The following is a 22551-nucleotide window of genomic DNA, read 5'->3' on the forward strand; positions in this document are numbered from 1 at the left end:
CACAGAGGGAAAATGTCAATCTCAGGTATGCACATAAATACATGGGCTTGAGGGCAGCACTGGTAGGCCAAGTGGAGCCCTCCTGCCCCCCACCCTAGACCAATTGACTGTTGTCTCATGGGTGACTAGGGTTCTGCAGACTTTCTCAGTAGAGAGAAAGGCTGTGCAGGGCAGGACTGAAGGGATAAGAAAAATCTCAGTGGCTACATCCCCTGAGAGAAAATGTCAAGAAGATGGAAGCTTGCAATATTTGCTTCTTCTGACAGCCACACTCTCCCTGGCTTGGACACAAAGAGCTCTCTCCCTCTACTCCACCCCGAACACACACACACACCTTTCTTTCTCTAAGGCAGATTAGTAAAAGAACCCAAGAAGAAAAAGGCTGAAGCTTAAAAAGAGCTGTTCACAGGATCTCAGCCGGAGGCAAGGCAGCCGCAAGTTGCCAGGAACAATCTGCCTGTGCACACACAAAAAGCCCTGAACCATTTCAGAACGCCCCCCCCCCCAAGAAATAGAAAAGGGGGAGGTGGGGAGAACCCAGAAGAAATAAATCAAAGGCCGCCACAGCACAGGCATCTACAAGCATCCCCCGTCTCCTACGAAGAAGAGCTGTGTTAAGGAAATCAAAGCACTGACACGGTCCGGGCCTGAGGGTAGCTCACAGTTTCCCCATCTGTTTACAGTGAATGGAAGGAAAAGTTAGAGTGAAGAGAGGCTGGCTTGAGGGTGCAGTTTCTGCAGGGCATTAAGGGGTTGAGAGAGCATGCTGGGCAGCTCAGGAAGCTTTGGTGTGGGAAAGCATGCTGATGCCACCTAGCTAAGGTAGAAGGGAAGGAGGCAACGTGCCAAACCAGTAGGTGCCAGCCATATTGTGCATATGTGTTCAAGGGATTGTGCTGCCACGTGCTCTGAAACCACGATTTCCATGGTCTCTTGGGTAGACCAGTACACTTGCAGAGTCCAAGACACTGTGTTGGCACACCAGAGCCTTAAAAACAGACTAGCACTGTTTGGCTCTTGGGCCATTAGGCAAAATGAAGAGAAACTGCAAGTAAAAGAAATGACTCTATGTGCATCAATGCCCTGTGTATTCAAGTCTATGCACACGTATCTGGCATCTGGAGACCTAACCTGGTCCCCTCATTCCCTCCCTAGACAAACACTTTGACCAAAGGAATCTCAGAGGCGGGAGAGACACAAGAACTCCGAATACTGCTGGTGAAGGGGATCTTGCTGGAACTGAAGGAAACTACTGTGGCAGAGAAAAGATAGTAGTGGAGGCTGAAGTCATGGCAGCTGCGATGCTCCCATGCACTTAAAATTGCATCACATGACTGCAAAAATGAGTTCGTGCCATAGCATCTCAGCAGTCATTAAAATTCTTCCTAGACCTCATGAGCTGTAGTGAACAGGTTGGAGACACAGGCCACGCTGGTGAAATTGCAGGAGCCAGGGAGCTGCCCCAGCTAATGAAAGGGCATGAAGGCTTAAACTATCTTCCTATTTTTGGTATCTTTTGGAAATAGAAGGAAATTGTGCAATATCAGCTAACAGAGACACATTTGCACAATTTATGGTTATTTGTGGTGATGATTTTTCTAAAGAATATGCAGGGGGGGGGGACAAAGCATCCTGGCTGGGCCTTTGATAGATCTGTTTTTAATACAGAACTGCCTTTGTATGGAAGCAGCTCCAACCTTCAATCAAATGGCAACTGCCTGCAGAAAACAAGCTGCTGTCTCTGGGTGCAGCAGCTGGTCAGGGATAAAGCAGCCTCACATGATCTGCAGCACCCATGTCTGCCTGTGCCCAGTGCAGGTCCTCCCCTATCTATTGACTGCAGCCAAGTCTGCATTGATTCAGGAGGCTGACCCCCTTCCATGTCCTCTGCTCTGCCAAAGGCAGAACGCAAATAGTAGATTATTGAGCGGACCCCTTTAGCCTACAAGGAGTCAGCAGGAATTAGCAGGAACCGGATGAATGCTCAGCTGAAGGGCTGCCTTACAACAAAGCCATGCTCTCCCCCAACCTCTCCAGCACTGAATGTGGGCTGTGACACCCCTGCTTTAGGACCATGCCTTTTGGGGAATGGACGAAGGAACAGAGAGAAAACCCTTCAGGCACTTGGAACTGTCTCAGGAAACACACACACACACACACACACACACACACACACACACACACACACACCTTGTTACTAATGCCCTGAAATTGCTCCATCACTTCCACAGTGAAAAGGGGAGGAATCAGACCATGGGAAGCATTCTGAGAAAAGGCATAAAGAGACTCCTGCAATGGCCACTCAGCCAGAATTGGTCCCTGTCAACTGTGAAGCTAGGTGGGTGAGGGGAGGGGGAACAGAAGCACATGTGCCTTGCAAAGCTGTAAGAGTCCCTTAATTAGCACTTCTGTAATGAGTCTTCAAACCAGGTGATATCCCCACTCTCCGCAATCTTAAGTCAATTTTAAATGGGGTCAGGAGCAGTCACAACTGTCCATGGAAAATATACTGGCCTGGTCTGGCTTCCACCCCATATCCCAGCACAGTGCAGCTGGCTTCTCTCTCCTCCCTGCCCAAACCCCACCCAGGCAATCTCTCTAGATTTTAGGGTTTTCTCCCCTAACCCATCCCCGTTCCCTGACAAAGCCCATACCTACTGTATCCCCATATGCTGCTTCAGATCTGGGGCACCTAGAGGTGGGTGCCTGGGATCTCCTAGGCAGAGCGTCTCTTCCTAGACTCCCTCTCTGGCACTATTCTACACACAAAGTGCTCCCCCCTCCTGCCCCACGAGCCTTATGATGCTCTTCACCATCCCGGCACCAGAATGTCAGAGCCGCAGCAGGCTCCCGCCTTTGAAAAACAGGCACTGCTGATGTCGGGTCACTTAAAATAGAATTTCAAATGAGCAACTTCATTAGCATGGCTAAAATTAGCATCGCTCTTCAGCTTGTGTTGCAGGGTGAGGGGTGGGAGGGTCCCCCTGGCACGGGACTGTGACGCAGGGGAGGCAAACACAGGAGGAAGATGGAGAGGACACAGGCAAAGGGACTCTCTTTCTCCTTACATCTAAAATATCACATCCCAAAGCAAATGAAGCAAATCCTCAGGACTTTTTTCTTACTGTGGATCAGCAATACAGCCAACACACTGGGTCACCGTGGGTTGGCCTTTCTTTCTTAATGTTCAAATGGCAAAACAGCAACACAACTGCAAACTGTCCCTTCCCTAAAGGTGCTCATTTCCTGGAGTATTTCCGAGATGCAGAAACATTCGCAACCAAAGAGGCCTTTCACAGGAGCACTTTGGGAAGCGCCCTAAGCTCAGAGGTAGAACCTCTGCCTTCTGTGCAGAAAGTCCCAGGGTCAGTCTTGGGAATCTCAAGACCTGCCTGGGAAAACCTTGCCAGAGACCCAGGAGAGCCACTGCCAGTCGGTGTAGACAACACTGAGAAAGGACCATGGTCTGACTCAGTATGAGGCAACTTCCAAAGTGAACAGAAAGGGAAATGTTCATTTCTTGGCAGTGGTGGCTGGTGCCCCTTTGGACTGGTAGAGCAGAAGGCAGGGAGCTCAACAGTAGGTGGCGCCTGAGCCAATGACAGGCAGAGTAATTCTAGTTTTGTCCTCCTCCTCCCTAATGAATTCTACAAGGGCAGCACTGAGGCTAAGGAGGAGGAGGCTGGGAGGCAGTGACACCCCATGGACTGGTTAGAAGTAAGAGATCAGGGAGGTGGGGGCTGCCTGAGCTTGGTGGGGCAGCACCCTATTCACCTTAATGGACCAGCCTCCACTGCTTCCTGTCAAACCTTCCTTTTGAAAATAGTCACATGACGGTCATCAGACTGCAGAAACTTGTTAACGAAGTTATGAATGTTGCTTTGTGACACTGTTCCAGCAGTGTTGGAAGGCATATACAGTATATCCACATTGTCTTTAAACTATTCACAGGCCATCTGCATGCCCTTACTCTGCACTGTTTCCAGAATAGCAAAACCAAACCTTCCTGCCTTTAAAAAACAACAACAAAAACCAAACCCAACAACCAATGATTCCATAATGAAATCCAGAGTAGGGAGATGGTGGAGATGGCGACAAAGGCTGCATTTATACCATACATTTATAACACTCTGATACCACTTTAAACAGTCATAGCAAATTCCGCAAAGAATTCTGGGAGCTGTAGGGTGTTGTTGCTACTGTTGTTTTTTACAGGTGCTGAGAGTTGTTAGGAAGACTCTATTCCTCTTACAGAGCTACAATTCTCAGAATGGTTTAATAAGCAATCCTTTCCCACATGGAACTCTGGCTGAGCCTTGCTAGCTGGGCTCGATGGGACTTGTTGCCAAAGACATTTGGAGGTCACTGGTTTGGCAAAAGCTGCAAAATGACTAGTGGCTTCTGGTATCCATCTCCCCCACTTCAGCCACTTGTGGCTTTGTGTAACCTGCAATTGCCATACAGCCACTGCCTTGCCCATTAGGCACGGAACTCAATATCTTGACAATCACACCTTTCATCTTGTTGCTTTTATTCAAGCTCCTAGGCTTCCAGACTGGTTTCTAGGCCTCAAGATTTGCAGGTTTCCCAATATAACGCTTGGGAAAACCTTAGATGTCATAGAAGATTTCTGAGCAGGATTTCCTCTGTTCAGTGTGTGTATGAGATTCAGGGTCCTGGACAGCCTCCCCCTTTTCCCTGCGATGAACAGGAGTGGACAGATTATACAAAATAAGCAAACCTATGAAGAAATGCTTGACTTGCGTTAACTTGGCCGTGTCAGCTTTCTGTGGCTCCCAGAATTGATTTTACAAGCTCCTGTAGGCTATACACAAGCTGTGTCTTCCATGCTGCGGATGTTCTTCTGTCTACACTGCAGGGTTGTTCTTTATCTGCAGCCACATGGGCAGGGAGCTTTAGCAATGTAGTTTGTGCTGAGATGGCAAATTCTGAAAGGAGCCATCTGATTCCACCCAAAGTGTGCCCACGTTAAAAGCAAACAAAACACCCCCAGATGACCAAATCCTCTGGCCCAGAGGTGCTTTCATTTTGGGCAGGAGACGAGGGGCACTGCAGTTGGTTGATATTAGAGCCAGAGTAGCAGAGAGGCCATGCTCTGCAGACAGCGATGATGTATATATCTGGATGGAGATTGCTGAGAGGCAGCCACCTGACCAGGCCTGTCAGTGGGAAAGGAGGGGGCACTTCAGTGTCAATTAAACTTTGCTGTGACCACCTTCACCCTCCCTTTACCCACCCCACAACCCTGGGAGACACTGAACTTGATCTTGGCCTCTTCCGTTCTGCCCTCATTATACAAGCATCTATTAAATCAGGCGCTCTCAGCCACTGACAGGGCTCTTGCCTACACGGTCAGGCTCATGTAAATTAATTCCAGTAACAGCTGGGAATAAAAGCTGTGCATGCAGGTCAGTGATAGAAAGAGCTAGTGTGCACGCAGGCAGAGACTCTCTTACTTTGTTGCCAGACAAGGAAAGCAGGGGTGTGTGTCTGGGAACAGAGTCGGTTCCTATACAACTCTTTGGAGATTGTTCTAGCTCCCCAAAATCATTGTCTTGTGTAAAACAACTACTATTATCTTTGCAACCAGGCTTTAGCTGCAACCTTTTTTTAAAAAAATCTACTTAAAAAAACAAAAAAATACTAGAGAATATAAGCATGTATACATTTGAGCATGTACAGATTGCCCCTCACTCTCCTCTGAGTAACCACAATCGGCCCCCTTCCCTCCCCCTCTGCTTTTAAATACACTGCTGGGACTATAGAGAAGAGCATCCAGGGCAAAGGGCAAGACTTTCAAGCCTGCTTTGCAATCAGCCCTCTGCCCTCATCCAATCCTTTGCCGAGCAATCAGAGCACAGGTCAGGTCAACAGCAGTGTCTGAATTCAAACTTAAGACATCAAGCATTTTATCTAAATGGATAATTAAGAAGACTAAACAGCTTGTGAAAACTGTGCTGCCTGTTTTGCTATGTGTTGGGAAGTCGGGGAGAAACCTCATGCTCCTGGTTACAATAATCCAGGGCCAGCCAGGATAAGATGCACCACTCCTCTAGATCAAAGTACGACGCCATTGTAGCAATCTCCCAAGCTGCTGCCCCCCAGCAAACTGACCCTGGGATTTCCTGCTTAATGCAAGTTTGCTGTCCATCTTTAAAATGGAGATAAGACCTTGCAAAAAAAAACAACCTTTCAGACAATTTTAAGGAGAACCAAGTCTACATATTTCTGAGCCCTTCTCTCTCCCCTGCTCTGTCTCCCACTTCCCTAAAACCGATGGACAGCCAGTTCTCCTATTCAAAGAGACCAATCTGTTGAGTTATGTCTCCCTTCACACACAACCACCATCCTAGGATAAATTGTTCTGATGGCAATGCAAGTATCTCCCGAAAATGTGTATAAAAAGCAAGCTTCTTCTACTCCATTAAATATGGTATCTGTGTCCCCCCCCTCCCATAAACGGCTCAAGAAGCATTACTTATCAGTGCTCTGCTGGCCTCCTGCGGATTCCGTAATTACCGCTGCCTTTCATCTCCAGCGCTTTGCAGACACCAGGCTCTGGGCCTGCTACTTTGGTGCTCTGTAATTACTAGTTAATAGCTCAGATGAATTTTCTGCAGGTCCCTGTTCAAGCGCCAAATCCAGCCCGCCTTTTCCCCTTGACAACCCCCTTTGGGATAATTATACCTTGGAAAGCAGAGCTCAGCAGGACCCCCCCAATTCAGCTGCAGGCCCGAATCCCCTAATCACCCCTTCTTGGTAATTTTTCATTACTGGAGAAAGAAATGTTTGTGAACAAATACAGGACGCCCCTGCGCCACGGGCACCAGGGGTCTCTCCCTCTCTCGTCCCTGTGAAGACATGTCTCCAGTGTTCCCCAGGAACAAGCTTGCCCTCAGGGGGACTCAGAGCGGCTTCCCAATGCCCCAGACACTCTCCCTGCATGCTCATATGCGCACAGAGATGCAGCAGCTCACGCAGAGAGCAGCTCATGAGGCTCAGCTGATTCCTGTGGCCTGAGACACCTCATAATGCACTCATTCTCTCCACTGCTGCCAACATGTTCCCCAGCCTGGACGCGGAAATGGCATTCAGCCCAAGGAGGGCAACAGAAAGGAAAGTGTGATGCAACCTCTTTTTGCAAAAGGTTGAATCATCAACTGGAGGACAAGTTGGAGGGAGAGAGCTTTAGAAGGGCAAGGGGAGCCTGCAGCACTTTTTTTTGGGGGGGGGGGAGAGCCCTTACATGAACACCAAAACCTAAAACTGCTCAGAAATGTCTTATTTGGTCAGGGTTAAATAACAGCTTCTACCTTGGGGACTGTAGTTTAATAGACGAATGGAGAATTCACTGGTAGAAAAAACCTCAACCCTTGTATAGGACTACAATTCCCAGGATGGGCACCATGTGACAGTCAAGCAGGTTGAAACACGGTTCTAAAATATGTAGTATAAAAATGCTGGAGGCAGTGGGAATTACTTACTCCTTGAGAGTGCCATGGCCCCACTCCAGGCTCCCTCCAGAATCCCCAGGTATAGGGATGTACTGTGTGATAAAAGCATCCAGGAAGAGAGTGTGGGGGAGATCAAAATGAAGTGGAAGGATAAGGCTATCAATGATTATCAGTCACAATGGCTATGTTGTACTCCACTTGAAAGACTTGTTTCTGCATATAAACATGCATAGGACTGAGCCACATGCAGTGAAAATTCTGTAGCACTCACTCATATCGCTGGCTCTCATTCCCTTCCTATCTACTAGTCACGGTGGCTATGTTCCCTCTCCACTGTCAGAGGTGAATATCAGCTTCTCGGAATCACAGGTGAAGGGAGCATTGTTGTGCTCAGGTCCTGTTTGCAGGTTTCCTACAAGCATCTGGTTGGCCACTGTGAGAACAAGATGCTGGACCAGATGGGCTGTTAGCCTGATCCAGCAGGGCTCTTCTTCTATTCTTAACACTCATCTTTTTTCTCAGCTAAATTTTATTCAAAAGGGAATCCTTTATTTTTTACCTATTCTCACAGCAGCTCTTAAACAGAGTGGCTCTCTATGCAATTCCCCGAGTCTATTTTCAAGTCAAGCAAAAGTTTCTAAAATAGCTCACTTTCCATCAGGATATGGAGTGAGTCCCTGCCTCGGGCAAGAGCCTCTGCTCAAAGCACTAAAGATATGTCCACCCAAGACCATATCAAGTCACACCTATGCTTTTCCACGAAACCCTGGGGGGGGGGGAGCTAGGAACCAGTTTGTCTGCTTTGTTCCCACCCATCCACAGTTTATCCTTAGACCAAGAGGTGTCAAAACCAGCTCTCAGGCAATGGCGCTACATTTGCCAACTGAGATTCCTCTTTTTCTGTACTGTGCGCTTGTAAAACTGCTGCTGCACTCCACCCCAGAAACAGCTGCACCCAAGAAGGTAAAGAGAGTGAGTAGCCTGCTGAACTAGGTGCTGCTTCTTTTTCATTTCAGAAAATCAAGCGGGACCCATTCTCTCCCCTGCAGGTATCTGAAGGATCCAGAACAAAGCCCTTTCATCAGATAAACTATCTATCTCAGAAGTCCTCCAGGTGCAAAAATTGAAGCTGTCACGGTGTGTAAGTAAAAACATGTTATGAGATGCCCATGGAAACGGAGGGGGAAAGCACAGTTGAGAATCCAGGAAAAGGGAGGAAAGGTGAACAAACAGAAACAGTGGGATGTGTCAGACACAGATTGGCAAGGTGGGGAGAAGGGATCTGCAGGTCTATATCCGGGCAATAACATTTGGGGCATGGCTTCTAAAGCTTTTTATTTTTAAAAGGCTTAAGATACTAGCTCTCAATTGCTGAAAATGAAACAGCAATTTCTGCTAAATATATAGCTATCAGGTGAAACACACAGTAGGGTGGGCAGCAGATAGAATTTTGTTGGTTATCCAGACTTCCTCACTGCCCCCTCCCCATTTTTCTCTTGCCCCCATTATTTCTTCCCTTCCTCAATATTGTTCTATGATTCTTCCTTGCCTACTGCTTCATAAGATTCACCCAATGCATAAAAAAGTTTTGAGAAATATCCTTTTTTGGCAAATAAAATCACAGAAAGCTTCTAATTTATGCCACTGGCGCTTAACAATGTTCACTGCTATAGTTGTGATTTCGTTTTAAATGTACCATTTTAGACTTTCCTGGGGTGAAGTTTGTTTGTTTTTTAAAATGCCCATAACAGACCTTAGAATTCTGCCGGGTAGGACATTGGTGGAGAATTGTATTTCATGAAGGTCCCAGATGTTGACCATCTTTCCTTGAAGGTAAACACTCCATTTTGTAGCACAGCTGAGTTCTCAATCTATAAAGTGTGTGTGTGTGTGTGTGTGTGTGTGTGTCCATGTCCCCAGAGCCTAATTCACCAATCCCCAAATCTGGCCTAGGAAACTAAGGGTTGTATTCAACTAAGATATACTCAGAGCAGAGACACTAAAATGAATGAACCTACGTTTGGTGTGTCCATTGACCGTAAAAGGTCTACTCTGGGTAGGGCTAGGACTGGCTACAACCTCATGTTTGTGAACCAAGACAGAAGTGTTTGCACTAGCTGAGCCACTTTGCGCTTTGTTCTCTATCTGTCACAGACAGGGACAGAAGCCCAGAAGAAGATTTAGGTGTAACTCAAAAAGCTTGCCTCCTTTCACACCACTTAAGAATCTGATTCTAATAAAAGGCATCCACTTACCTAGTTTTTGCTCTCACTTGTTCTCTGGGACCAGCAGAACACCACCCCTCTCCCTGCCCCTGCCTCTTCCCTGTTGCACATCCTTTCCATCAGCCAAGGACCAGCTTTGTGGGAGGCCTTCCCTGCTGTTTGAACGCCAGCCTGCTAATTTCCATTCTTTCTGCTGCTAGCCTGGCCTTCTTTCTCCCCCACCCTCTCAACCAAATAACAGAAGCTCTTTCCCCTGCAGCGTTATCTCAAGCAGGAACAGCACTTAGCTGCTTGAGGCTGCAGGGCTAGCTCCCCCTCCTTCCCTCCCTTCCTCTGATCCAGCATGCACAAGCCCAGCCCCTCTCAAGGAACAGAATTCAATTAATCTGCCAGAAAGACACCCACCTCCAAAAAGGCAGTGTGGTGAAAGTGCTCTGTGGGCTAATCGAATCATGCCCATTCAATTAAGCCACCCAGGAAGAATGCATGGAGATCAGCTGAGGCTGTGGGGACTGAGAGTTAGGCAAAGCTTTTTAAAGAGAGCGAGAGCGAGGAGGAGTGTGTGTTTTATAGAGACGCAGCCGTTTTACAACTATGATCCCAAGGCAGTGAATAATTCATAAAAAGAGAGAGAGGGTAGAGATGGAGCCTAACACTCACCCACCTGCAAGTTCTGCACACAACCAATCCTCAGCACAGAGGAGCAAGGATTACTTAATGGGCAGAGAAAAAGCACTCTGCACATCCTCAGAGGTACTTTCTTTCATATTCTGCTTCACACTTTCCAGAAATAATCAGAGTTCTACCTTGGGATCCATTTGCATTAGGATATTATGGCTGGTTTATCACTGGAAGAGTGTCTAACCAAAGCAGGGTTGGGCCAACAGGAGTTTAGTTTGGCTTGCCCATGGAAAATCCACATTTTAAGCATAACAGGAGTTGAGATGGTCCTGATAGTTATGGGCTTTTGGAGCTAATCGTGTCCTCTCAGGCAGAAGGATGTGGCCAGTATGGCTCTCTCTCTCTCTCCCCCGCCCCTTGCTTCATACAACAGAATATGGGACAGCCACTTCTCAGCAAAGCATCATAGAGTTTATCCATCCTGAAAGGGAGGCAGGAACCATACAGAAACAGGACTCCCATCACACCCGAGCTGGATGTAGGAGTAAATAGGTGCCAGAGACTCCACCTAGATATAATTCTTTAAAAATGTATAGGCACCTTGAACTCAGTACAAGAGAGATACATCATTGCTTCTTTCATGGTGCTTGGTGCACAAGCTTCTGAGTTACACAGAACTCTTCAACAACTAGAATAATAAATATTGATGGTAATAATAATAATTCAAATAAGCTACGAATTCAAATAGCAATGCAATGTCATCACAGTATCTTAAACCACCAGAGACCCCAAAGCCAGCAAATCCCACAACCCTACCACACGGAGGATTGTCTAAATTCACCCCCAAACAGTTCACACTTGCATTGTGTTCCCGATCACTGGGAGCTGCAAGTATAGAGCTAGCAAGGACATAGCCACTGCAACCACCCCTACCACTCCAAAGTGCCAGCAAAGCAGCTGCCTCATGGCTTCAGTTAAGTAGTGACATACACTAAGATAAAATATATATACAGTCTTATGAGTTTTAAAGCAATAAATATTTTTTAGATTTACCAGACATTGGACTGATGGGAGGCATCTTTCCTTTCTGCCTTCCAGGTCTGTCTTCCGAGAGACCTGGAAGTCATGCCTGAGTGTCTGGTTACAGTCCAGGATGGAGGCTTTGACCTGGACTGCCCTCCAGCCATCTGCGAGGGGCATCAGAAGTGACAGCCAAAACCTTCCCTTGTGACTCCCAGATGCTCCTGCAGGTCAAAAGGCAGCTGTAGCTGGCTGGGCAGAAGGCAGCTTTGCCAAACGGGAAGGGGACAAGCCGTGGATTGCTCAGCCTAGCTGATTTCTCACTTCAAACAGGCCTGCACAACTTGTGACATACTAAGACAGTGTTCCTCGTATTCCTTTATTTATGTTCATTAAAAAAACCACGCTATTGGGCTTGGGGAAGCCGAGCCCAAACCACTCACGAAACAGCAGCAGAGCATTCAGAGATTCATGTGGCCAATTGTGCAAGATCTTGTTAAATAAAAAAATTAAGTGTGCAGACTGCAGCAGCAACAGATGGGCACATGTGAAGGAGCATCTCCTCTGCTAGTTTGGGCAAGGCAATCAGCAGGCAAGGCACTGCTTAAGAGCATAAGTAGAGTCCTGCTGGCTCAGGCCAAAGGACCATCTAGTAGTGCAGCATCCTGTTCTCACAACAGCCAACCACATGCCCTAAATGGAATGCCCAGACACAGGATCTGACTGCCACAGAAACTCTTCCCACTTGTAATTCCCACCAACATGTATTCAGAGGCAATTATATGTGGTCCTCAGAGGTCCACGGTGTGTGGCTCGTGATAAGGATTTCTCATTACAAACTGTATCTGCTTCATACTTTTATTGTGGTGGTTTTATGGTTTGCTGAATATTCATTAATTTTGTAGTTGTATTTTATTTATTTATTTCAATGTATTTATATTTTATGTATTTTTGCATGATGTCCTAGGATATTACAAGTGAAACAAACAAACAAACAAACAAACAAACAAACAAACAAACAAACCCGAAAGCCATATGCACGTCTCTTCTCAAATCAGGGTGGGATAAGGTGGCAGGTCACCCTGCCAAATTCAATGGGGGTGAGAGAGGGGGAAAGTGCTGGGTTAGGGGGCTCTGCGTTCACCCAGGTCTCAACTTGCAAGGGAAGGAAGGTTCCACCTGCCCTTGGGTTCCTGCCCACCCCCACATTGGACTTTGGTTCTACTTCCAAGTGTGCTATTCCCTCCACCCAAACACAATTAAGGCAAATGCAGCCATCCACCTGACACATATGTATATCTCCTAAGAGTTCAACAATCCTATTTTTGACACCTCTTTGGAACAACCAATGCCAGGTAGGGAAGTCGACTAGTATCCAGTAGGCCACACTAGGATGCTGGTGGGTTTCAGTTGGCTAAATGGGTTGCAGCAGGTTGCCCAGGACCCGCTGGGCAAACAAAATACAGTCAGATGGGGCCACTTTTGCCCTGACTGGTTTGTTCTAACTAAAGGTCTGTACAGATGTAGCTCTTTATCAGTGGAATACGAACATTCTACAGTCTTGCAAAAGTTGTTTGGCTAGGACCTTAGAGCGGTGTTATCCAGCAAGTCCAGGTCTATCCTACTCTACTTGCAAAATGAATTTAACATGTTGCAAAGCATGAAGAGGAGCTGAGCTGCCTCTTATTGCATTGTGCCCTGACCTAGCAAGCACAGCTGGTTAGGGAAAGGTTATTCAGTGATTCTTTCTTCCTATGCAAAGTTCCACCTGGGTAATGATTCTGAAAGGAAGACACGGGCATGGTACCAAAAACACGTCCAATATCTGCAGTCCACAATGCCTGCTGAGCAGTTTGCACCCTACAAGTGTTGATGACTGTGGGGCTAGCAAGGGGTTTTAGCACTGTGTCTTAGTCTGCTCTCTAGAGGTGCCCTAAGAGCTACTCCACGGTTCTCTCTCATGAGCCAATTAGGTTCAACATCTTCTCCTGCCCTTTGTTTTTCTGTCCCAACAGATGCAGTCTCTTCATTAAACTGTCCGCAACTGACATGCAAACAGATGCATTTCCAGGAAAACCACACCCCGCCCTCAACTTTCCTTCTCTAACATACACAGCAAAACATACACACACAGGTGTTTTTCTGTCCAAGGCTGAGAGCTCTTTGTTTTGGCAGGGCTTCTCAGTATGCCTAGATTATTATTTCAAAAACATTTTCAGAGCTTGTCAAGACTGACCCAAACTGACCCAGGGGGACTCCTGAAGCAATCACACCCTTCTCACTTCAGATCAAACCTCAAGATTCCCCTGGTTATATAAGGTTTCTCGCCAAACTGCTCTACACCGCCCCGCCCCCCCAATAAATGCAGCCTTGCAAAATGCAAAGGATTGAGAGACTTGTAAAGGTTAAAGGTAAAGGACCCCTGGATGGTTAAGTCCAGTCAAAGATGACTATGGGGTGTGGTGCTGGCTCCTTCAGGCCGAAGGAGCCAGAATTTGTCCACAAACAGTTTTCTGGGTCATGTGGCCAGCATGACTAAACTGCTTCTGGTGCAACGGAACACTGTGACGGAAACCAGAGCGCATGGAAACACCGCTTGCTTTCCTGCTACATTGGTACCTAGTTATCTACTTGCACTGGTGTGCTTTTGAACTGCTAGGTTGGCAGAATCTGGAACAGAGCAACGGGAGCTCACTCCATCGTGCATATTCAAACTGCTGACCTTCCGATTGCCAAGCCCAAGAGCCTCAGTGGTTTAGATCACAGTGCCACCCGCATCCCAGCTACACTTGTAAACGGTTCTAGCAAACAATATTTACAGGACATTGCCCATCTCCCCAGTCCACCCCTAACACAGGGTTTCAGCCAGGCCCTAAATTCTAATTTCAGTACCAGGCAGTGATCAATCATGGAAGGTGACTTCTGTAGAAGTGCAACAGGAGTAGGTAAGTTTAGGGTTATTGGATCGCTGCTGTCTTTCACTAGACACCCTGCTTCTCAATCTATCAACCAGAGCTGGGTGCTAAATACATACAGTTAGAAATAAAGACCCCCTGAGCAGTCCCGAGTCTAGAAATGTGTTTTCAGTACTAGAACTGAACCCAGCTCACATTTCCCTTCACACCAACATCTGCTCCTGGATGGCTTTCTTTATTTCAGCAGCTTAATTTAGGTGGAAAAAGTTGATTTGTTGTCAAAATTATTTAGGAGTCAGAAACCTTTGCTGTGAGTCACCAAGAGAGGTTCCAACCCACCTTCTGCTCACCCTGATATAAAGAGTGTGCCCCCCCCCTTAAGACGCTGACCACTGCCTTTCTTAAAACACGCTCAAGCACTGTGTGGGAACAGCGCTGTTTCCTGAGCATGTTTTATTTGTGGTGGAGGCTAGATGTTTTGCAAAAATGAAAATGAAGCCTCTGGGCTCCCAAAGAAGAGAGTGGGGGGAGGCACCTGGCAAAATCAAAAGAGGACTCTCCATTCAAACTCACCTTCAAAAGGCAAGCAGCAGCCCAGAATTTTCCCTCACAACCAATGGAATCAGAATCATTCTCCGGCACCTCTCTCTCACTCTCTCTTTCGGCAGAGGCGGCCCACACAGAAGAGGGCGGGATTTCCTGCTTGTGTCCCCTGCCAAAAACCACCTGCTGATGCTGCAAGACACACCCTGGGGTGCCAGATAATTTCACCCCTCCCACCCACTCCTGTTCTTTCCTGTGCTGACAGTCCTGGGAAGAAAAAAATAAAAAAGGGCTGACCTTCTCTGCAGCAGTTAGACAATGCTGGCCTTCTCTCTCTCTCTCCATTTTCTGGAAGGTTTCCTGGGCCCTGAGCAGCTGCACAGCAGGCAGAAATCCAACAGATGAACTTCTCCACAGTGCTGAAGTGCATTTCTGAGAAAACAACTTCCACCTGACACTTTGTAGAGGCACAGGACAGAAAGAGGCGACAGCCCTCTGTCATCACCTTGCCATTCTGGTGAATTTAGAGAAGACCTCTAAATGAAACACATATAGGATTGCAGGAAGCTGCCTTAAATCAGCCTATTCACATAGCTAAGCCAGGACTGTCTTGTTCTCCAGCTGATCACAGCTTTCCAAGGTCTCTGGCAGAGCGAAGTGTTCCTCACCACCTGTACCTGATCCTTTTAACTTGAGATACAAAGGGTCTGGACCCGGGATCTTCTGGGCACAAAGCCCTCAGCCTTGGTCCCTTCCCAGGTAGCAATCCTTTGTGACCCCTCTATGTTCTTCTCTGCCTATACCCTTAACACAACCCAAACAGGATTTCTTTTTGCCGCTTTTGTGCACTTGCCAACTCCAGAGGTATCTGAGCCCTTCCAGAGCCAGGATTTTAGCTAGCCAAGCCAGCTATTTATTTACTGAAGTTATAAACCCATATCTTATGGGGTCTAGCAGCAGACCCACAGGGCATCTTACTCCCTCCAAAAGAAACTATGTTAACTTGTTGGTAAATGTTTGTCACAAGTTTGTAACAGCAGCCCTGCAGAAAAAACCTCCATCTGAAAAATTTCTTCTAAAAAATATTAATCACAAGTTACACCTGTATCCTACTATTACTTTTAAAGAGGTCAAGGTAGCATACAAAGGTTCTCCTCCACCCTTACACTGTCATATTAAACTCACAAGAACCATCTTTTTCATACATATTATAGGTGACCATTTTAGGTTGTTTTTATCTTTGTTTTCAGTGCTTGCTTTTGCAAGTCACTTTGAGTTTACCTTGTGAAAAAAGTGACTTACAAGTGTAAGTCATCATCACTACTGTCATCATTCTGGGAGCTGACTGAGGCCAGGCATCACCTCTTAACCTAAGGCCACACATTTGAGTTTCATGGCTAAGGGTGACTCTTGTCAGGAGAGATTCAAGCACATACTGGAAATGTAGGTTTGTTCATTTAAAAGTGGAATAAAGCTCTCCGTGGCACTAGAGAAGGGATGGGGAACTTCTGTGGGCCTCCACACACACTCCAGCCAACATGGCCAATAGTCAGGGATGATGGGATTTGTAGTCCAGCAACATCTGGAGTGCTACTGTTTTCCCACCACTGCTCTAGCCCAACACATGGACTTTTGTGGGTTTGGAAAGTGATGGGGAAATGCACTGGGAAGTGCAAGATGAACAAATGATTGATGAGAAGATGTGTAAACACCCTGCAAGAAGTAAGAACAATGGCCCATTTAGTCCAGCATCCTGTTCTCTCAGTGCTCAACCAGTTGCCTCTGGGAAACTTACAAGCAGGATTTGAGCATAAGAGCACTCTCCTCTCCTGGGGTTTCCAGCAACTGGTATTCTGAACAATTACAGCCCTCCAATGAATGTCTGTTGTGGTATAACTGCCACAAATCAGAATGAACATTCAATGAATACTGAATATGATTTAACTTCCATGTAAGTTTTGTGCAAGCGAAACAGGATGAATGCTTAATAAACAGGTCATCTGGAGGAGCCCTGAATGGGGATTTAAACCCAGGTCTGTGGACGTCCCACAGAGCAAGGAAGAGACTATGTGATTGCCCAAACCCAGGAGCCTGCTAGTTAAACAGAACTTTCCTTCAAGGCAGGTTTTCAAAACCAATTAAGTGGAAGCATGTGTGTGTGTGTGTGTGTGTGTGTGTGCGCGCGCGCGCGTACACACACACACACACACACACACACACACACACTGGAAGAGTGATGCAACTGTAATTTGGTATTAACCCAGTGAAGTTGATTTGTTTATTGGCTTTGTTCATCACTTTTTGCAAAGAAGTCTCAAAGTGACTTACAAAAATATGTAAACGACAAAGTAACTTACACAAATATTTAAGCTACAGAAAGCTCATTGTTCCCTACAACAAATAAGCTGGAGAGATGAAGCAAGAAATATATGCACCACTGAAGGAAAGATTATGAAGTGAATGGATTTTCAAGAAAGATCAGTGCGCACACACACACACACACAGTAGCAGTATGCGTATCTCACCACAACCATCACTAAGATTTAGGATAATAGCTTTCTGCTAGGAAAAGTAAAGGAGCTCAGCAACAAGGTATACTTGTGGCAGGCACTTTGACCAAGATATGCTGTATCTCAGAAGCTGTATTGCAGATTGGAAGATCTTACAAGTTCACTCTCAATCAGGAGCAGGGCAGAGAGTCCTTAAGTCGGGACTCTGAGGTCTGACATTCTATTTTCTGCCATTGCCTTGGCCTGCCTTATGCACTAAAGTGGCCTGCCCTTTTACACAGGGCAGAGTGCAGGTGGGTGGGAAGGGACCACAATGGACTCCAGTGTCAGTGAACTCATTTACAAGGTCTGTCAAAACAGTGTGAAGTTCTATTGGATAGAAGTCGCCTTTGCCAAGGAAGGGGCAAGTGGGGTTGCTTCTTCAGGCATACTGTATTGAATACGGAGTGTAAGATAATGTGTGTGTGACAGACAGAGAGAGAGAGACAGAGATAGAGACAGAGAGAGACAGAGGCAGAGACAGGGGAAACCTCTTGGTATGAAACACAACCTCAAGCTCCATTCCTCTGCCCCTACGGTGGGGGGTATGAGGGAGTCAAGGGGGGAAGCCAGGTGTTCATCACCTTACCAATTCATGAAAAATGCCCAAGGCAGAGATTAAGAGTACAATATACTACAATACATGCCCCATAAGCTGCCTGAGAGCTGTAGGTCCCAGAATTCTCATAGACTCGAACAGCTCCTGGTATCTTGTCTCAAGCGTCTAAAGATTCAAACAGGATTGTTGCGGGCTGCAGACGCATGAATGAGAAAACCTTCCTCCTACAGCTCCTCTGCTTCAGGGCATCATCTCGTTCCTGGAGGCCCTCTCTATGCCACTGGCAGCGCCCGACAGGCAGTTAGCTCCCTTGGCATTGCTGTGCCTGGCGCAGGTGTGTTCTACTTCAAGACATCCCCCCCCCTCACCCGACAGCCGGGCCTTTGAGGAGCCCCAAGCGTGTTTGTCAGCACTTGCCTGGCACTGCTGCTGAGGCAGGCGCCACACACGCCCCGTGTCTTTGCCCTCGGCGGGAAACCGAGAGCTGGGAACCTGCCATCCTCTCCCCATCTGTTGCTGATGATGCTGGCGGGTTTCTGGCAAGGGGGAGCTGCCCAGAGCAGCAAAAGCAGAACCTGTCTGCCTGCCGAGTGAGCTGGTGGGTGGGTTGCATGTGCGTTTGGAAGGGGGTTTGGAAATAAACCAAGACAGGCAAGCAGCAGGCGAGGACAAAGGAGGACTGAAATGTGCATATTATACCCAAATCCCCTTGGCTCTGAAGAACTGCTTAGGCTGAACTGATATGCAGGGCAGTGGAGCACAGGTCTGCCGGTGAAGAAGGTGGGTCCCTCCTGGGATCAAAGCAGCACAAGGAGAGGCGCTTCCACTGCCTCAGGAGGACATGGAAGAAGCAGAGAATTCCTAGAGGGAAGTAAGAATGTATGTGCTTTCTTGCAGGGGGTGGGGAGGAGGGGAACACAGGAAGCTGCCATTAGTCCATTGGGCTCAGTATTGTCTGCACTGACTTGCAGTGGCTCTCCATGGTTTTAGATTGGATGTTCCCTGCCCTACTGGGAGACACTAGGAATTGAACCAAGAACCTTCTGCATGTAGGGCAGGTGCTCTGCCACTGACCTATGGCAAAACAATATGAGGAAAATAGGAAACTGTGTTATACATAGCCCAGCTACTACTCTAACCAGTTCAGTATTGACTGTACACTAACTGGCAGAAACTCTCCTGTGTGAGAGTCTCTCCCAGCCCTATCTGGAGATGCTGGGGATTGAACCTGGGGAAACCTGAATGTAAAGGAGGTGTTCTGCCACTGAGTTACCGCCCTTCCCCTGGGTCCCAATAAAGCTTCCTGCTACAGAGGCTCAACAGGTGTCCAGATACAGACTCCATGTTTATTGCTCACTGGCTACAGGGCAAAGAGCTGCTATTGGCACATGCAAAAGTTTCACTGAAAACATCAAACTGCTTCTCATACTGGAGGCAGTTCTCACATCAGCTGCTGGTCACTGAGTGGAGAGATATCAAAGAGACATAACATGTCTGTGTAAATCACTGATTGTGATATTTGTGCCTGGGAACAGTCACCCCGCCCTGTTAGTTCAGCTTACCTAAGAGTCCTTGCTGGATTAGCCTAAAGATCTGCCTACTTTGGCCTCCTGTTTCTCAAGATAGCTAGCCAGATGCCTCTGGAAAGCTCACAAGTCAAGTGTCAAGGCAAGCGCCAGCCATGGTTTGCCCCTCCCCCAAACACCAGAAGTTTGTAGTGAGCAAAGCCTCTGTATTTTGCTGCATGTGGCTTGGCTCATTGGTTGGAGTCATATGGAACAACCAGGTCTCTGCTTAAGGCACACATGCTCAATCCTGGTTTACATCAATTCATCCAGAGAGACTAATGCATGGAAGCGGAGACCGAAGTCTCTGTGGCCTTCTGGCCCTAGCCAAATGCTCCAAATGTCACAGTTGCTTGTTCTCTGTTGGTTTCAAGTGCTTTTGTTTGAATTGTTTTGAAGGGCTCCAAAAAGCTGAGCACTAACAACATCCCCCACCCACCCAGGATGTACTCATGGGTCAGAGAAGCTGCATTTGCTGTAGCAGCCACTAGGAGGCAGCAACCGGCCAGCTGTTGCTCTGCTCACTCACCAAGGCAGGCATCCTGGTACCCAAGGAGCCAGCTGCTCGGAAGAACCAGGTGACTCTTTTATTCTTCTATCCATCATAGAAGAGGCCCACTCTAGGCTGTGAGTCTCTGAGCCAAGCTAGATGTGATGCCATTCAAATAGTACACAACAGAGTGAATGGATTTTTAAAAAGTAAATTTCAGGCACAGAATGGGGACTCTCTCCTCTGTTTTTGGCCCTGTTCTCAGAATGGAAAATACTGATACTCCCATTCTGGAACATCTGTCTGCCTGTCTGCCTGCCTGCCTGCCTGTCTGTCTGTCTGTCTGTCTGTCTGTCTGTCTGTTTGTAAAATGCTTCTGGATCAGGAAGGAGCCTGCAACGAAGCAATAGAGCAGTGGTTCCCAAATTTTTTCCTCATGGGTCATTTGAAATATTGATGAAGGTCTTGGTGGAGCTCTTAATAATTTTTCTGCTTGTAGTAACGATTATAATGCACTGTGCTAGGTGCATGGTTTTTAATTGTATTTTTACAGACAGGCTGTGGACTGCCTGAAGATCATGGACCAGAGTTTCATAAACTCCTGGGTCTAGAGAGTCCAACTATAGGAACTGTGCTCCCAATTCACCAATAGTAAAGTTGCCTTCAAGCTTCATACTGGGACAATTAGCATTACATAAGCTGGGCCTGGGCCTGGGCTCTAGACAAGCAGAACCTCACTGGGGCAGCTCCTCCATATGGAATGCAGGCAGGCAGGCAGCCACACCAGCGCCAGGGGCCCACAAGCACTGTTACAAACCTCCTCATTCAGGTTGTGATGTGGAGGAGAGGAGTACCCTCACATCAACTCCTCCCTGTGTTATCCCCCCCCCAAAAAAAACCCCTTCACATCTCAGGGTAGGGAGAGCAAGGGAGAAAGCCAGACTTTATTGGCTTCCAGAAGCAACATTTGGCCACCAAGCCCAACCAAAACTGAAGGTCTTTCCTGGCTCTTTGCAAACAACTCTGCTTTTCAACCTTGACCGGCTTTTAGGCCTCAATAGCACCAAGGACGAAACTAAGTGCAATACCATTTCACACAAGTAATAGCTAAATGATTGGTTTGCAAAAAATAAATTGAAAACTGGGGGGGGGGGCAGGGGACAGAATCTGTATTGGAAGACTGGTATAGGGGGATTTAACCCTTTGCCCCCACAGCTGCAATCCCAAACTAGATCAGAGGTCCTGTGTCTGCTATTAGTATTGGGATAGAAAGTTCCCTATTCGTCCCTGTTTTAGAATGCTGTGGGGTGATGGTTAAAGTATTAAAGCCCCCACCTTCCCTCCCCATGCCACAGTCCCAATCAAGACATATCCTGAATTTACTTGGGGGGGGGACTAACAATGTGTACATCTTGCTTGGCCTTGACACCGCTAAACAGACTGGGCTACTATTTCTTATTTTAAAAAGGGTAGGAGGGAGAAATATGTGTATATAGATAGACGGATAAATAGCTCAGGAAGATTTAGGAGAATAAGAAGTGAACAAGGCTTAAGCTGAAGTAAAACCTGGCCTAAGAAGCAGTTTCAAGTGCCAGGAGACATAAAAGTATAAAAAGGCCATCAAAACATGCACAGAGTTCACTTGCCACCCCTCTAAGGACAGTCATCTCCTGAAGTTTGGAATATAGGGCTTCTGGTCTGGAAGGATAGCTTAAAACCAAGGCTTCAACACCTTCCCCAGATTCTGTTTTCAAATATAGTACTGGGAGAAGGTCTGTGCCACCTGGCGTCCTGAATTCATGCCAAGCCCAGCGCTAACCTAAACCTCTCTTCTGCCTCCCCCCTGCCCTGCTTCATAAAATATGGCAGGTCAGGCTCTCTGGAGCCCTGGCATCTGAAGGATACACCAATTACCTGGCAGCGGCAGCAGGTGTGCAGGGAGATTTATAGTCTCTCGCAAAGAGCAGCAAGGTAAGCGTGCTGCGAGCAGAGGGAGAAGCAGCCCATAAATCAGGGGATGGCGGGAGGGAGGGAAAGGCGGATGGGAGCTCCTCTCTCTCCTTGCCCTTACACCAGCAAGGCCAGCTCACTTGGTAGAACTCGCCAGAGCCCCTACAGGCAGGCTCCACCTGGCACCCGGGAAAGGTTGCCAGGAGACGTAGAGCGTGTGCAGGTTCAGCAGCGTCAGTTAAACTCCTGGCTGCCTCGGCAGCGCGCAGGCACCTTGAAAGGGCCATAATGATAGTCAAGCACCCTTCAGGAGCTCGCTGCCATTGAACTCAGCCCGCGCCGGCTGCCGGCTGCTCAAAAAAGGCAGCTATTTTGAGCTTATGGGAGCGAAAGCAGCGGAACTAATAATTTATTACCAAATGTGATTGGGAGAGCGGCTTGCTCTCTCCCTCTCTGGCTCCCGGCAAATAGAGCAGAAAAGGCAGAAAGCCAAACCCAGAGCATGCTGCTCACCCACTCCGAATGGCCGAAGTGTTTGGAAGGAGGGAGAAGGAGAGAAGCACTTGCAGTTGGGGGCAGTGGGGAGCATGGGGAGAAAGGCACGCTTGTGTGTTGGCAAGGATGGGGAAGGAAAGCTTC

General features: G+C 47.4%; 1 protein-coding gene across 13 annotated transcripts in view; it reads right to left on the minus strand.

Moving 5' to 3' along the window:
* Nucleotides 1-22551, minus strand: part of GSE1 (Gse1 coiled-coil protein) — a 443607-nt gene that overhangs the window by 55609 nt on the left and 365447 nt on the right. The window contains exon 1 of one of the 13 annotated variants that reach the window (XM_083752947.1): nt 14830-14936. The exons of 9 other annotated variants lie outside the window; for them this stretch is intronic. The gene's annotated coding sequence lies outside the window, so the exon portion shown is untranslated. Of the gene's footprint in view, nt 1-2654; nt 2780-9730; nt 9752-14829; nt 14937-22551 lie in introns of those variants that run through there. 3 more of the 13 variants (XM_083752949.1, XM_083752958.1, XM_083752948.1) reach the window with 3 other exon arrangements.

This window comes from Podarcis gaigeae, assembly GCF_964106915.1.
Source record: "Podarcis gaigeae genome assembly, chromosome: 8".
Taxonomy (NCBI): domain Eukaryota; kingdom Metazoa; phylum Chordata; class Lepidosauria; order Squamata; family Lacertidae; genus Podarcis; species Podarcis gaigeae.